The sequence below is a fragment of the Protopterus annectens genome, chromosome 14.part0, assembly GCF_019279795.1.
Source record: "Protopterus annectens isolate FY-2018-M chromosome 14.part0, PAN1.0, whole genome shotgun sequence".
Lineage (NCBI taxonomy): Eukaryota > Metazoa > Chordata > Ceratodontiformes > Protopteridae > Protopterus > Protopterus annectens.
In genome coordinates, this window is record NC_056748.1 from 422,409,446 (window position 1) to 422,424,666 (window position 15,221).

A 15,221-nucleotide genomic window follows, 5' to 3' on the forward strand; every position below is an offset into this window, starting at 1 on the left:
TATATATCAGTGTCATCTTGGTTTGATTTTGTGAAAAACAGGGTCCACCTCATGAAGGGGCTTCCTGTTATTTAATTGACCATCCTAAATGTGGAGTCTTGGAAGATCGAATGGGGAAGTTTGAAAAATAGAAATATCGAAGCCGCGGAAATTTGAATTCTTTCCCAGGGAAATAATTTGGTTGGCTGTTTCCATGGCTTCAACATTTTCTGTACTGTGGTGCGAAAGTTATGGATAAGGTTAAGGTAAGTGTGTGAGTGTGACGGACGTTTAGGTTAGAGTGCAGGTAAGGTTAATGTGCGAAAGTGACGGACATTAGGGATAGGGAGCGGGTAAGGTAAGTGTGCGATAGTGACGGACTTTAGGGTTAGGGCGCGGGTAAGGTAAGTGTACGATAGTGACAGACTTTAGGGTTAGGGCATGGGTAAGGTAAATGTGCAATAGTGACGGACTTTAGGGTTGGGCACAGGTAAGGTAAGTGTGCGATAGTGACGGACTTTAGGGATAGGGCGCAGGTAAGGTAAGTGTGTGACAGTGACGGACTTTAGGGTTAGGGCACAGGTAAGGTAAGTGTGCAATAGTGATGGAATTTAGGGTTAGGGTGCGGGTAAGGTAAGTGTGATAGATAGAGGGCTTGGGTTAAGGTTAGTGCATGGATAATTGTGTATCTAAGGTGTAGTGTAGGTTTATTAGGTGTTTGGTGTGCTTGTGTTGTGTGTGCATGTTTTTCGGAACAGCGATTTTTTTCCCTGGGAAAAAATTTGCTGTTCTGGGGTTTCGTTGTTGTCATATTTCAAACTTCTAAATTCGAACATATGGTGTTCAAAATTTTGGAAGTTCGATTATATGACATAGACCGTCATGAAGGTACTCACCAAGACTTGAGGATGAATTCAATTTCAGCAATATTTCTCTCCTTTGCTTGCTGATTTATCATCTCTCCATTCTCTCAAGTTACTCTATATGTGACTGAACACCACGTGAATTTTTTAAATCTTGGTCCCTGGAGTATCAAAACTGGTGTTTTGATAGACTGCTAAAACAACATCCTGATTATTCTCTTCAGGGATTGTTGTTCGATTACAGCCTGATTATTCTGTTCAGGATACAGATGTGTTTTTAAAATGAGTACTACTTTGACTACTTTATTGGGTTGCTGTTTATTGGCATTTTCCTTTCCATTACTTCAAAGTATTTTACTTTACTTAATTATGCTAATTATGTTGATATTATTTAAGAAATATTTGTATATAACATATGGACGTATAGTGGAGTTTGCTTGTAATTTTGATATATTTTATTTTTCTTGCCAGGGATTTAAATTATAAGACAGCAGACTACTTGGCTTACAACTGATTTATGGTGCATTTTGGATACATTTTTTTCTGCTCAATGTTTATTTTAACTGCTGTGTTTTTTCTGCATTTTCTAAACCTTTACTTTCTCTGTTAAGTATTACATAGAATATTTGATGTCTATTTTGTCATTTGTCTGATTAAGCTTAAGTTTTAGAACCTTTTAGACTCTGATCATGGGACTCTTCTGTCTGAGGGACAGTTTTTTGTTGATTCAGCCATTTGGCTCCTTGCTGGTTGATTCCTAAAGTTTCCCCCAGGTGTCAGAGAATGTGATTTGCAAAGTGTCATTGGACTGCAACTTGGAAGAGTCCTGGCTTTGTGTCTCCTACCCTGGGGGCCTGCGTTGGGGTTAGTGATACTTAGACCACTCAACAGTAAAATGCTATGGAAACAAAGGTCTCCCTGCCTTGTATCAATACTGCTGGCAGTGAGCTGGATTTTGTAACTGGATAAGAAGGCTCTACTTCATGGAATACTATCTATGTCTGTTCTATGACACCAGTACAAACTTTGTATTGTATCTGATGTGCTCTTTGCTGTTATCCTGACATTTATTATAGAAGCATGGTAATAGAAATTCTGAAGTTCTTTCCAGTGGATTTTTGTTTAATTAATAGTCTTAGGGAGGGAAACGTTGTCATTGAAGGGGCCATTTTATTAAACATCATGCCTAGAGTTGATGTGGTGAAGGCTGAATGATCTAGCATATTTGAATATATCCAAGGAGCATGAGTGAATTGCAGTTTCCCCCTAGTGTTCTATCTACCCAGTGTGCTGGAGTTCTATTATCTCTTCTTTGACTTAATTCACAAACTCTGTGGCTAGCTAATTCTGGAGAACATTAATTCCTGGGTCATTGACAAAACATGTGATCTTGCCATGAAGCTAATACTTTTGCTTCACTCAGTGTGATCCATACATTTGGATATTTAATGGACTTGGTGTTTGAGCTTAGCCTTTAGATCAAGTCCATATCAGAATATCAAAGTATTAAAACTTTGAATGGTCTGATATTGAACACTATTCAGCGAACACTAAGAATAGCGAAGCTGCAGAACAGCAAATTCTTTCCTCGGGAAAGAATTTGATTGGTCGTTTCTGTGGCTTCGCTATTCTTAGCATTGTGGTGGAAAGTTACGGGTTGGGTTCAGGTAAGTGTGCGATTGTTTGTACGTTAGGGTTAAGGGCATGTTAAGTGAGTTAGGGTTAGGGCGCGGGTTAGGCGTGTGTGCTATAGTGACATACTTTAGGGTTAGGGGCAGTTTAAGTGAGTTAGGGTTAGGGGGCAGGTTAGGTGAGTGTGCGATAGTGACGGACCTTAAGGTTAGGGTTTAGGTTAAGGTAAGTGGGTAGATAGTAGTGTATGTTTAGTTTAGTGTAGCGTTAGATGTAGGAATTTAAGTGTATGTGTGTAGTTGCTGTTTGTTTGATGTGCTTGTGTTGTGTGTATGTGTTTCGGAGCAGCAAATTTTTTCCATGGGAAAAAATTTGCTGTTCTGAATGTTTGATATTTTCATGTTTAGATGTTTTGAGGCTGATGAAATAGCGTTCGCTATTTTCATCTTTCGATAATGTGATATAAATGCTTTAGACCAGTGACCCAATGGTGGAACTTGTTTCTTGGTCAGATCATCACCTAGTTTAATTTAGGTTTGGCCTTCCACACTTTTGTTGGATCTGAAGATTGCTATAGAGCTGGTCAAGTGTAGAATCAGAACTGCAGATTTGGACATTATGCCTCATTCTGGACCAGCTCCTTGAGGCTAGTGTAGATGATCCAGATGCACTGATGATGGCATATAATGATGACATTGTCCGTGCACTGGATCAGGCTACATCAGGTTACTTAATGACCAAGGGCTATCAGCTGGAGCCATGGCTTGATCATGAGTTTAAGTTTATGCATAGACTAGGGATAAGATTGAACTGAATATGAGGTAAGGTCTGCTTTCCTGTGGGCAAAATTGTTTTGGACAAGTACTGTGTTTTATACAAGATTTAAATATTTTAGAAGAAGGCTACCTTGGTGTCTAAAGCCAGCTCTGCTGACTCAAACGATCCATGTTTTTTGCAATCAATATTTCCAAGATGAAGTAGGCTAGCATTTAACCATTCAGCATGAGTATTTGTCTGAGATCTGTGATCTAGACATGTTAGGCTGAGTCTGATTACATAGATTATAATAAGCTATGCATCTGGCCTGTTGCCTCTTTCCTGGCTCCAGAAGGCTGGTTAGATCTTGTATTGAATCACAAGGTCAATTTACTCTATCGATTGTTTCCATCTTACTGAAAGAGGTTTTGATTACCATCATATTTAAGAATCCATCTTTGGATGTAAATCCTCTGGAGAATTATTGTTTTGAATTTACCAGGGGCACATCTTCTGCCTTCAGATTTTTTTTATTTTTTAATCGGAACTTAATTTTTCATTTATTTGCTGGAGTAATTGCATAGTATTTGGTGATAAATTTAAAAATGTACCCCTTTAATAAAAATGCTTATGCATTTAGATATTGTTCAATAGATAAATAATGAATAATGGTCTGCCATATTTATTCATGTGAAATCCTGCAACAGGAAACTTTCACAAATCATAAGGGATTTATGAATTCCACTCTTATTATGAAGCCAAGCATGTCTCATTTCATCATGTTGAACGATGTACACAAAACTGAAAAATATAACAATGGTAGACAGTGTAAAATGCTGGGAAAATATGGGGAATTGTTAAGATAAATAATTGTAGAATTTGAAAAATAACCACAATACTAAACACATCTGTAACTTGTTAAAATCATATATATAGCAGATTGCCAAAGTTCAACTACAATGACTACTGTGGAAAAAAAGACAGAAATATAGAATTTAACAGTGTGCATATCAGATGTACTCTTCTTTCTTAACATATACTAAACAAGTGGGAAAAGCCATTGTAAATGTCAACCAAAACCATAAGGTAACTTTGTTTAGGTGATTTTACAAGAATGTTGTAATAAAACAGCACTTTATCTGTTGATAAAGTTAAGAACTATTTCTTCTGATTTACCTAACAGAGGTGCTAATTGTGACATCCCACCACTGGACAAGTAATTAAGGAGCCTCAGTCCTTTTCACTAGCAACAGTGGGGGATATACATTGGGAGGATGACAGGTACACACACAGTATTTCCATATGCAGCTCTCTGTATCAAGTGCAATTTCCCTTAAGAGCACAAAGAAACCACAGTCAGTCCGGGGCTGGTTTCTTCCAATTTCTCTAGATCCCCAATAAGACTCCCCACTGGTACAGCCATAGAGTTGAGATCTCAGGTGAGTGGCCAAGCCAAGACATCCAGCACCTTGTCTGTCCAACCAGTGCTTCATGTCCCTGCCAAAATAGCTGACATGCACACTCTTTAAGGTTTGATTTACACACACACACACACACACACACACACACACACACACACACACACACACACACACACACACACACACCTGGGAAAGGCTGGCACAGGTTTACTACCTATGCCTCCTTTGGCCCAGACTATAAGGTAGTTATCACAGCCACTTGGCCACTCCTTATCAGCTACTTTAAGGCCCTTAATAAAGGGTGTCCAATCTTACTGTGTAATAGTTTGACCAAGAGCAAGGCTATTAGGAGTGGCCTACACAGTGTCACCAAATATATGCATATGCAAGTCCTCTCAAAACTTAAATATCTCTAGATAGTTTAGCCACAATGAAAGGTTTAAATATATTTAATAATAAAAGAAGAAAATGCTCAGTATATAATCACAGTGACATCAGAGTTTAAAATCACAGGAAATATTTAAAGTACTGCAGGACAGCCTCAAATAAATAAAGAAAAATATCTAAACCAAGCTTTGCTATATTCCTGACTATATTTATTTATTTTACATTTGTTGACCGGGATAGTCCGACTGGATACTTGTCCATTTTCAGCAGAGGCCCGGAGAGGAAAGCTCCATACATAAACACAGAAAAACTGTTACATTAAACAAGTTAAAGCACTGTTACAGATACAATACATAGGATAAAACTCATTCATTCGGTCATATATAAATCTGATTTTTTATAGAGTAACAATTAGGAAGCAATGTAGGGGTGGCCAAAAGACCTCTTTAGCACATGCTTATATTGCCAGAGTTAGTCAGGATTAGAGCAAGGCATAGCCACTGCCTTTTAAAGTACTGTTTTAGATTTATTTTGAATTGGGTTAGAACGGGTTCTGAAGTAAGCTCAGCAGGAAGTGAGTTCCATATTTTGCCAACAGAGTTGGCATATAGAGAGTCTACAGATGAGTTGTTGCTTTTGAGGGTGTGGACTAGTAATTTTTGAATGAGTGAAGTGTCTTGAGGTTGCTGTAAGGGGTGATCATTTTTGTAAGTACAGGTGTGTTTTCAGGTTGGTAGAGAATTTTATGTGCTACTATTAGCTGATTGTACTGAAGTTGGATAGGCAATTCTACTCACCATAGATACTTTAGTTTAAGACAGTGGGGTGTTCTGTATGCTGCTCCAGTGGCAAATCTAGCAATATGATTAAAGCAGCAAGAGAGTTTATTAAGGTCAGACTTACTCAAGTTCGTGAAGAGAGGGGATGCATAAAGGAGGGTGGAAAGTAGATGTGTATGGGCAATTACCAACCTAGCTTGTGGAGTGAGGAAAGGTTTGATCTTGTATAGTGAGCAAAGTTTTTTATTAACTTTTTTAATAGTTTGATTAATATGCATATCAAACTTGAGGTTATTATCCACTGTTACATCTAAGAGTTTGGTACAGGGATCTGGGACAATGACAGTGCCATTGTTAGATTTTATAGTAAAGGTTGGAGAAGAGGCTTTATGCGCGGGGGAGAAAAGCAGTAGCTTCGTTTTTTTAGGCTTTAATATGAAACATGGATTACAGAGCCAATTTTCGACAGTATTAAAAGTCTGCAGACTTAAAGGGGAGGTGGCAAATTAAATCAAAGTGGAGTCATCCACATATTGAATGCAGCTTGCTGTTGGGATGACTGTGTACAGGTCATTAATAAAGATAGAAAATAATAGGGGTCCTAATATAGAGCCCTGAGGGATCCCAAGGGTGATAGGTAGAAGGGAAGATAGTTTGTTCTGTCATAGTACAGCTTGTCTACCAGTCAGATAAGATTTGAACTATTGGATAGTCTGGACATAAAGGGGAATAGTTTTAAGTGTCTGTATGAGTAGTTGGTGGCTGACCATGTCGAAGGCTTTGGAGAGAGCAAGAAAGAGGGCAGAAGAAAGCTAATTGTTGTTTTGGTTTTGATTAATAACATTGGAGAAGGAGAGGAGGGCCATGGTTGTACTGTGGAAAAGTCTGAAACCATGCTGTGAGTTAGCCAGGAGATTGTGCTGAATGAGATGGCTCAGGAATTGTTTATGGATGCACTTCTCCATAATTTTACAAAGGGTTGACAAAATAGCTATAGGTCTGTAATTTGACAGTTCAGTGGAACTGCCCCCTTTGTGGAGTGGAATAACATGGGATGTCTTCCAGATGGAGGGGATAGTGGCTTCTGATATAGTTCTATTGATCAGGATAGATATCGGGTATGCTATGGCATCCACACCTTTTTGTAGATACTCAGCTGGGAGGATATCCACTGCAAGAGTGGTAGGTTTTAGTTTCTTGATTAGGACATGGATAAGTGATGTGGAAACTGGTTGAAAGTTAAAGGGGAGTTGAAAACAAGGTGTGGTGGCATTATGACTTGAGAAACTGGGAGATAGTTGGTTAGCTAGTCACTGAATAGTTTCTGTGAAGAAACTATTAAAGGAATTGGCAATGTCTTCCAAAGTTTTTTGGATGGTAGCTGAGGGGGTAGGAGTTGTGCATTGCCCTGGGTGAATAACTTTATTTATGCCTGCCCAAAACTTTTGTAGATTGTTTTGATGCTTCTGTTGTAAATGTCAGTAAAAGTTTTTTTTTTTTTTTTATCTAGGGTGGTACATTTTTTAATGTTGTTCCTTAGTTGTCTAAATCTAAGTTGATCTAAGGGGGGTTTTGTGGTACGCCAAGTGGTCCAAGCTTTGTTTCTAAGTCAGATCATTTGTCTGGTTTCTTTTGAAAGCCATGGAGCAACTTTTGCTTTAGTTCTTATAGAACGTGCAGGTGCATGGGTATCAAGGATGGCTGGGAATTTGATGTTGAAATATAATACAGCTTCTTCAAGTGGTATCTGTTTTAGGACTGCCCAGTTACATACTTTGAGTTCATTTTGGAAATTAGTGTGGTTAAAGTTTTTGTTTCTAAATGTTTTATAGGTAGGTTGGTGGGGGATGTCAGTCTTATGACTGATCATATAGGTAAAAGAATGGTCAGTTATGTCTTCAGGTCGGGTACCGGCCCTATACATGTGGGGATGGCTATTAATGAGTATCCAATCTAGGATATTATCTTTGTTATTAGGTTTACTGATCCTAGTAGGGGAGGATATGATCTGAGTAAATCCATATAGATTTACATGGATGGTCGGAGATTCTGAGGAACAAATATTCCAATCGATGTTGAATTCTGCTAGAACAATGGTTTCTTGAGGGTAGTTACTAGACAGTCAAGGGAGGATATTTTCTAGGGTGTTTGCATTATTACATGGGGGAATGTAGACACAGGCTATGTTAATACTTTTGTTTTTATTAATTTGAAGCTTGGTAATGAGAATTTCAGCATTATCAACATGGGGTGGTTATGTGGAATCAGAGGTCACATCTAGAGTAGTTTTCTATAGTACATCTACCCCTCCTCCCTTACTAGTAGTACAGTCTAACTTTAGTATGTTATAAACTGGGAGTAAAACCTCATTATCTGCCATTGATGGTTTTAGCCAGGTTTCAATAAGACAAAGTATATCCGGAGAATGTGTATCTAAGACTGCATGCAGGTGGTGGACCTTATTATTTAAGCTTATAATATTTAGGTGACTGACCAGGAGTGAGTTCAAAGGTCTATTTAAAGTTTATAAGTTAGGGGAATAGTAGAATTGGGGCTAGGATCAACTAGTGAGGTTGGGCCAGGGTTTGGATGAATGTACCCACCCCTTGTGAGGTTGCCATGTAGTCTACTTGTGAGCATCAGGAATTTAAATATTAGTTTTAGGTAATTCTTGGTTTTGGGGTTGATATATCTGGATCTAATGGGTTGGTGGTATTTTGTATCCAAGGAGTTGGTCATAAGGGGGATTATTAATTATTTAATTTGTATTATTGGAGTGGTGGTTTGGCTTCTTGGGTAGAGGTAGCCTATGTAGGACAGATTTTTGTAGGTGGTGAGAAGATATGGAATTATCATCAAGGGTAGTAGGCAGTATAACAGCATTAATTTGAAAAGTTTCATGGCCAATAACAGAGGCATTCTCTAGATATTAGCTTTGATTTTTGCCCAACTTGAGTAGAGGGATAATTAGGATAGGTAGGTAGGGAGGGTCCTGATAATGCCTTGAGAGTTGTTGATTGGTTCTAAAAAGAGGGGGAGTGGTTTTAGAGCTATAAATTTAGGACTAGTAGGGGTGAGTGGGATTTGGGGGCAGGGTAGGGCGCAGAGTGAGCCCGAAGTGCAGCGGGGCTTAACCTGACCACGAGATCTGTAGGACCTGTATATGCATGGAAGTACAATGAGGCTTTTTTAAATAGTTTCTTACCCTTGTTTTTGCCTTCAATATACACTTTTTACATAGTATACTGTTAGTAATCACTTTTTGCAGCCTTTTCGCACATTATGCTTTCTTCGGCCAATTTTCTGCTATTTTTATAGTTTTAGGGCTGCTTAGAAACTTAGATATGTTCACTAGGAAATCCTTAGAGATATAGGAGTAACGCAGTTTAGTATTTTAGAGTTGATTGTGGGGCTTTGAGGGATTACAGGTAGTGCTGTAGACCTGGTATGGCTAAATAATATAGTACATACAAACAGGATACGGTAATATTAGCCTTGGCAGATCTTTTCAGAGTCAAGGGACAGTGCAGGAAAGTTTCCAGTAAGGTTTCAGCAGGGAAGGTGTCCTTTTAGCATTCAAGCCTTTCAGGGATCTAGCAGATAGAGGGGGATAGAACCTGATGATAGATACATAAGTTAGTATATGTGCTAAGTAGAAGGTCCTTCAGCCAGTAAAATATAGCACTGTTAAGAACATTTCTTTTTTATACAGCAGAGCAGCAATAATAATAGAAAATGGCCATAACACAATCAGACCAGCCCAGTAGTTAACACATTTCAAAGCACAATGGTAGTGTTATTAAATGCAGCCATGTATTTAAGAAGTAAAACAGTCTAAATAGTATGAAATAGTGTCACTTTGGTTTAAAAAATCAGCCAATTCAGTGTCACTAGCTAGTCCAAGAGAATTATACTATTCCCTAGTAACTAACTTCTTTAGAGCAAGGCAGATGTGGTGAATGGTTCTTGTCAAGTCCAGGATAGAATACAGAATTCCCTGTCTCACTAAGAGACTCCTCAAATTAATATCTCAAATATTACTGCTGGGATAGCTTGCAGAATGACATAATTTCTTGTCATCTGACTCTATCCCAGGTGAAACCCCCACTGCTAGAAGCTAGCAGTACTTAGCATCTACCTGTAAAAATACACAGACCTCAGATCTTTGGCAGATGATGGAAGTCATAAAACAATTACATCCCTTTATACTTTCAGAGGTAGTAATTAGTTCACTCAGAAAACAATACAGCAAGCTTTTCAGCACAGACTCTGTCTCTGGCTGCATCAAAAACTGAAAGATATCATCTTTTATTGTGTAGCCATAAAGTAATTAAATTTCAGCTATTTTTCTTAAGTTAACCTCCTGTATTCCAGTTTCCACTGTTAAAGTATATACATTTAAACAGTTGCAATAGTGCATGCACATTTCTCTTCTTTTCCAGTAGAGCACACTGTGGTTACATTTTAGGCACAAGCAGTTTATAAAATACCTTTTTAACACTCATGTCTGTACAAACCAGTCTGATATACACCTGACATACAGTTCTAATACATTTGTAATACAAGCATCTTACACAAATCATTTTGGTATTCATCAATGGCATATAATTATTTACAAAATTCCAGCTAGGTGGGCTGGCAGTATCTCCCTATGTCAGACTAATCTATTTCACCTTTTTAGATCTGGTGATCTCAGAATTAGAATAGAGGTGGTAAAAAGATATCTGAATGAGAATATGGTAGGTGAAAGAAAAATTGGGTAAAATCCAATTATTTCTTGTGAAATGTTCCTTGATTACTTCACTGCATTCTAATAAAATGCTTTCTGGTTCATTGAGCAGCACAAAAAATACATTTTATAGAAATTAAAATAAATTTAATTCAAGATGATACTGCATGTTGAAACTAATTAGCTGCAACTAAAATTAAATGATATCTAAGCTTCTGGAAAATGATTGGATATGTAATGATAAAAATATGAATTATTGATTAATAAGTGAATGTACAGCTTACCTGACATATGTCATCAGACTAAAGGCTCATATAACTGAAAGAAGTCAACAAAATGGCTGGTGGTACATAAATAATCGAAGTGACAGAATATAGTGAATGCACACACAAAAACAAAATTACATTTTCCCTACTCTGACTATATTATAGTTTTTGTAAGGTAATGTTCTAGAAGTGGTGCAGTATAACAAGCAAATGACTGGGCAATAATAGGAAATGTATGCTACTAGATCATGCCTTAAAATAAATATGTGTAGACAAGTAGAAAAAAAGCAAAACAACTGGAAAAAAAGTAGCTCTGGAACCAGAAAGAACTTTATTCAGATATTAAAACCAATATAAAACTACAAGCTGACACTATGTGCTTCATCAGATTAATAATACAGTACGCCTGTGAAACTTGTTAAATACCTACATCCTATGACTTCATTCCCTCCATATACTAACATAACTTTTTGTATTATTGTAACTTTAGCACAGGTTTCATAGCCACACAGCCATTTAAACATGGTGGAAAATCTAGCCTTAGCATGCTTATCTGGTAACCATTTGAAATATTGGAACCCACCAGAGTGAGTCCCAAAACGCAGAGACAAAATTGCTGCAAAAACAGACCTACATATGCCAAGTCCAAGATGGTCATTTCCCAGAATATCCCCTTTTTTCTGAGGTATGGTGATTTCAGAGTTTAGTATAAAAGTTTTTTTTTGCAGGGGGGGGGGGGCTTGCCCCTTACATCGAGGGATGCAGGGGGGCTTCCATCCTTGCAAAAAAAGAAGTTTAAAGGAAAAGAAAGATGTTTGAGTATCATTCTTCTCCTGGATTTTCAATCTTTTTTTTTCAGTTTGTCAGCAGACAGCTTTCTAAGTTCCAACATTTCAAAAGGGAACCTTTTTATCTACATATATTCAGACTTTTCTATTCTGACTACCATATCATCAGCAGCGCTCTTAAATTATTATTAATACATTGTAAGGCAGCAAATCTATAACATTGAGCCTCACCTTTTTCTTCAGTATGACTGTATAATGAATGCACTTGTATTTATATTCCTCCCAATTTCTGACAAATTATCAAATATTCTTTATGATTTTTTAAAATAGTTCTATGATTGCCGCATTGGGTAAAACATTTTTTTCACACTTAATATAGAGTTATTGTTTACTGTGTTTGCAAATAATATTGGCATTAATTTGGTCAGGAATCATTTAACTGTTTTTCCAACACTATCAGGTCACTGCACCTGGGGGTAGACCAGTTTTAGAAAACTGGTTTGAATTTAATTCAGGGCTTAGTAATTCAGAGTCTTGGCTTTTGCAAGGATTCTCCTTACAGTTTTCTTATGGGAGTCGTCTGAGGGACAATACATACAGACCATGTCCACTGGAACTACTACTGTCATTCAGACATAAAACCAAATTGTTTGAGTAATTACTCCTCTTATATACATACAGTCACTAGAATAATAGCTTTTGTACTGGCATGCATTTACTGAAAGACATGAATTGTGAAACTCTAATGTCTAGACTGTAATACATTGGGATTTATGAGGGCAGGAAAAAGAACACATTAGTGTCATTCTGACAATACAGTGATGGGTTTGATATGTGTGTGTGTGTGTGTGTGTGTGTGTGTGTGTGTGTGTGTGTGTGTGTGTGTGTGTGTGTGTGTGCACGCACGTGGGAGAGTGAATTGGGTTTGCTTGTGCCAACACAATGCATGACTGACAGTGTTAACTACTGTAGAAAAGTGCTGATCTATACTTGCAGTAGTTAATGGCAGTTCAGAGACATACATATTAACAGATAGTTAGGTTTTTCTTCATTGTGGCTAATGTCTCCCTGAATCACAAAGTCACGCCTCGTGTAAACAACCCTTTTTTATTGCAGCTCTTACTAAGCAGTGGGGCTGTTTCTGAATCTGTAGGATAGTGTAACATTTTTGTTAAGAAAGTTGCAAGTCCAGTGTAGGGCCTACTTCAAGGGATGAAAACCTTCATTTTTATGCATCTTAAATGTATTTATTTATTTACTTAGATTTGTTAACCTGTGTAGATCCATTGAGGATTTATTTCAGGTTCAGCCTAGTTGCTTATATACAATACATTTATGGATAAATCATACAACACAGTTAAAGCAATGAGGTTTTCCAATCATTGGTAGTCTTTTTTTTGTGAAATGGTCTTTGAAGGTTTTCCTGAAATGAAATGAAATGAAATACAAAAGTCCTGTATGTTAGATGGGTTGGATTTTTTTGATGCAAGGTAAGAGAAGCTGTGGTCACTGCATTTCCTAGAGGAAAATGTTATGTAAAGAGAGAGAGCATGGACTGGCCGAGATGTGAGGTTATATGCAGAGATGGATCACGGACAAATGGGGCCCTAGATAGGGTAATGGATCAGGGTCCCCCAGCAGCACCCCCCAACCATTCCAGTATCCCATTACTTGGCTATTTCTCGACCAGTTTCCATAAACATTGTTCAAACCTGTCAGTGTGCATGCTATTTTCTTCTTTAGTTCTTTAATGATTAGAGATATTTAAAACTTAAATTTCAGATTTCATAGCATAGGCACTGATAGCCATTTGCTAAACAAAACAGTACAGTTTCACAGTGAAAACAGACTTAGCATGAACAGTAAGCTTCTCTGCACTTTAAACTCACATTCATTAAAATGGCATTGAAACCCGCAGTCAAAGAAAATACATCTGGCCAGTGGCAGATTTGATTTGTTTTCATACTATAGGCCCCTTGCACACAGTTTTCAGAACATGCATAAATGCATGCATGCATGTATTTTTGCACTGTCCTGACTGTATTCATGCATGGTCATTATATAGTACAGTATAGTACAGTACCACTTGTTAGTGTGTTTTACATTTGTAGATTTGTACATTTTTCCATTAAGCAATGAAACAAAATGTATGAACCAGTAATGACAAAATTACACATCACAGAGCATTTCAATCACAAAAGGCCACTCAAAATTGTCATTACAATCCACCAATAGACATAATCTCGGCAGAAATAAAAGTCATCTGAATAATTCCACATTAAAGAGATCTATAACTAATGAAAACATTGCTGCTGGCAAACAACTTTACATTTTAGTGTTTCATGTACAAATTCAGTGCCTGCTGTCCTTGAAGTATAAATTGCCCATGTTACATTAAAAATAAAATTGGTAAGCTGGTAATACTGCAATAAGGAATGGCTGTTAAACTGGGAACAGGTTCATGATTACTAGGCATCTCATCCAGAGGAGGACATGCTCAGGAATGAAGCACCCCCCTTTTAAAGGTCACTACAATAACAGCAGTTTGTCTACATGGCCTCCTCGAAATGGGTTACATGTATACATCTGCAACTGTAGAACTGCATACATATCTGCTGACCTCACAAGACCCAAATGTAGTGAAAGTTTTAAAACATTAAGAGAATACATCTAAGATTACTTCCCTGCTTACCTTAGCAAAAGCATATTGGCATCAGATGGAAATGGAAATCAAACCAGAAGTAGATAAAACTCAGGCAGCAACTGAATGTGCCAAAAAAAACTAAAGAAAGGATATAAGGTGAAGGATCATATGAGAAGGCAAGAATTGTGGAAAATGCATAAATATAGTTGCAAGTATAGAAAACTCTTGGAGCAACCTCATGTTGATCAGGACTGAAAGCGGGAATTGTTAAGGAGAGGTGAATTTAAATCAAAAGATGAAAGGTTAATATTGGTGCCCCAAAATAGTGGACTACATACATATTGGTTTACAAATTCCATTGAACATGTGGAAGAAACAGTCAAATATAGGTTTTGTAAAACAGAATTGGAAACAGTCACACATCTTGTTGCTGCATAATAATGTAGCAAGACCGTTGCATTGGGGATTATGCAAACATTATAATAAAGTAGATGAAAAATACTGGAAACATGAGCCACAAAGCATTATAGAAAATGATGAAGTTTATATTACAGGGGATCACCCATCCCCAACAGTACAAAAAAAAAATCAAGAAAAACAGATATAGTAGTCCAAGAAAAGAAGACAAAAGTAGCATTGATCATTGAAAATACTACACCCAGTGACTGTAGTATCTTACGTACAGAGAGGGACAAAGTCATAAAATACAAAGATTTGCAGGCAGAAACAAGGGCAATGTGGAAGAAGGATACTCGGTTCCAATAGTAGATAGAGCAATGGGGTCTTATAAAAAAGAATTTACAATCATACTTGGTTATGTTACCGATGCATGTACCTCTGCACAAATTGCAGGAGTCATTACTGGACACATTGCGGGTTCTGTGAAGAGCACTTCTGGTTAGCATCAAAGATTGAAACTCTATTAATTTCATGAACTTTAATAATACTTTGACTTAGGAATGGGGTCCATTCCTGTC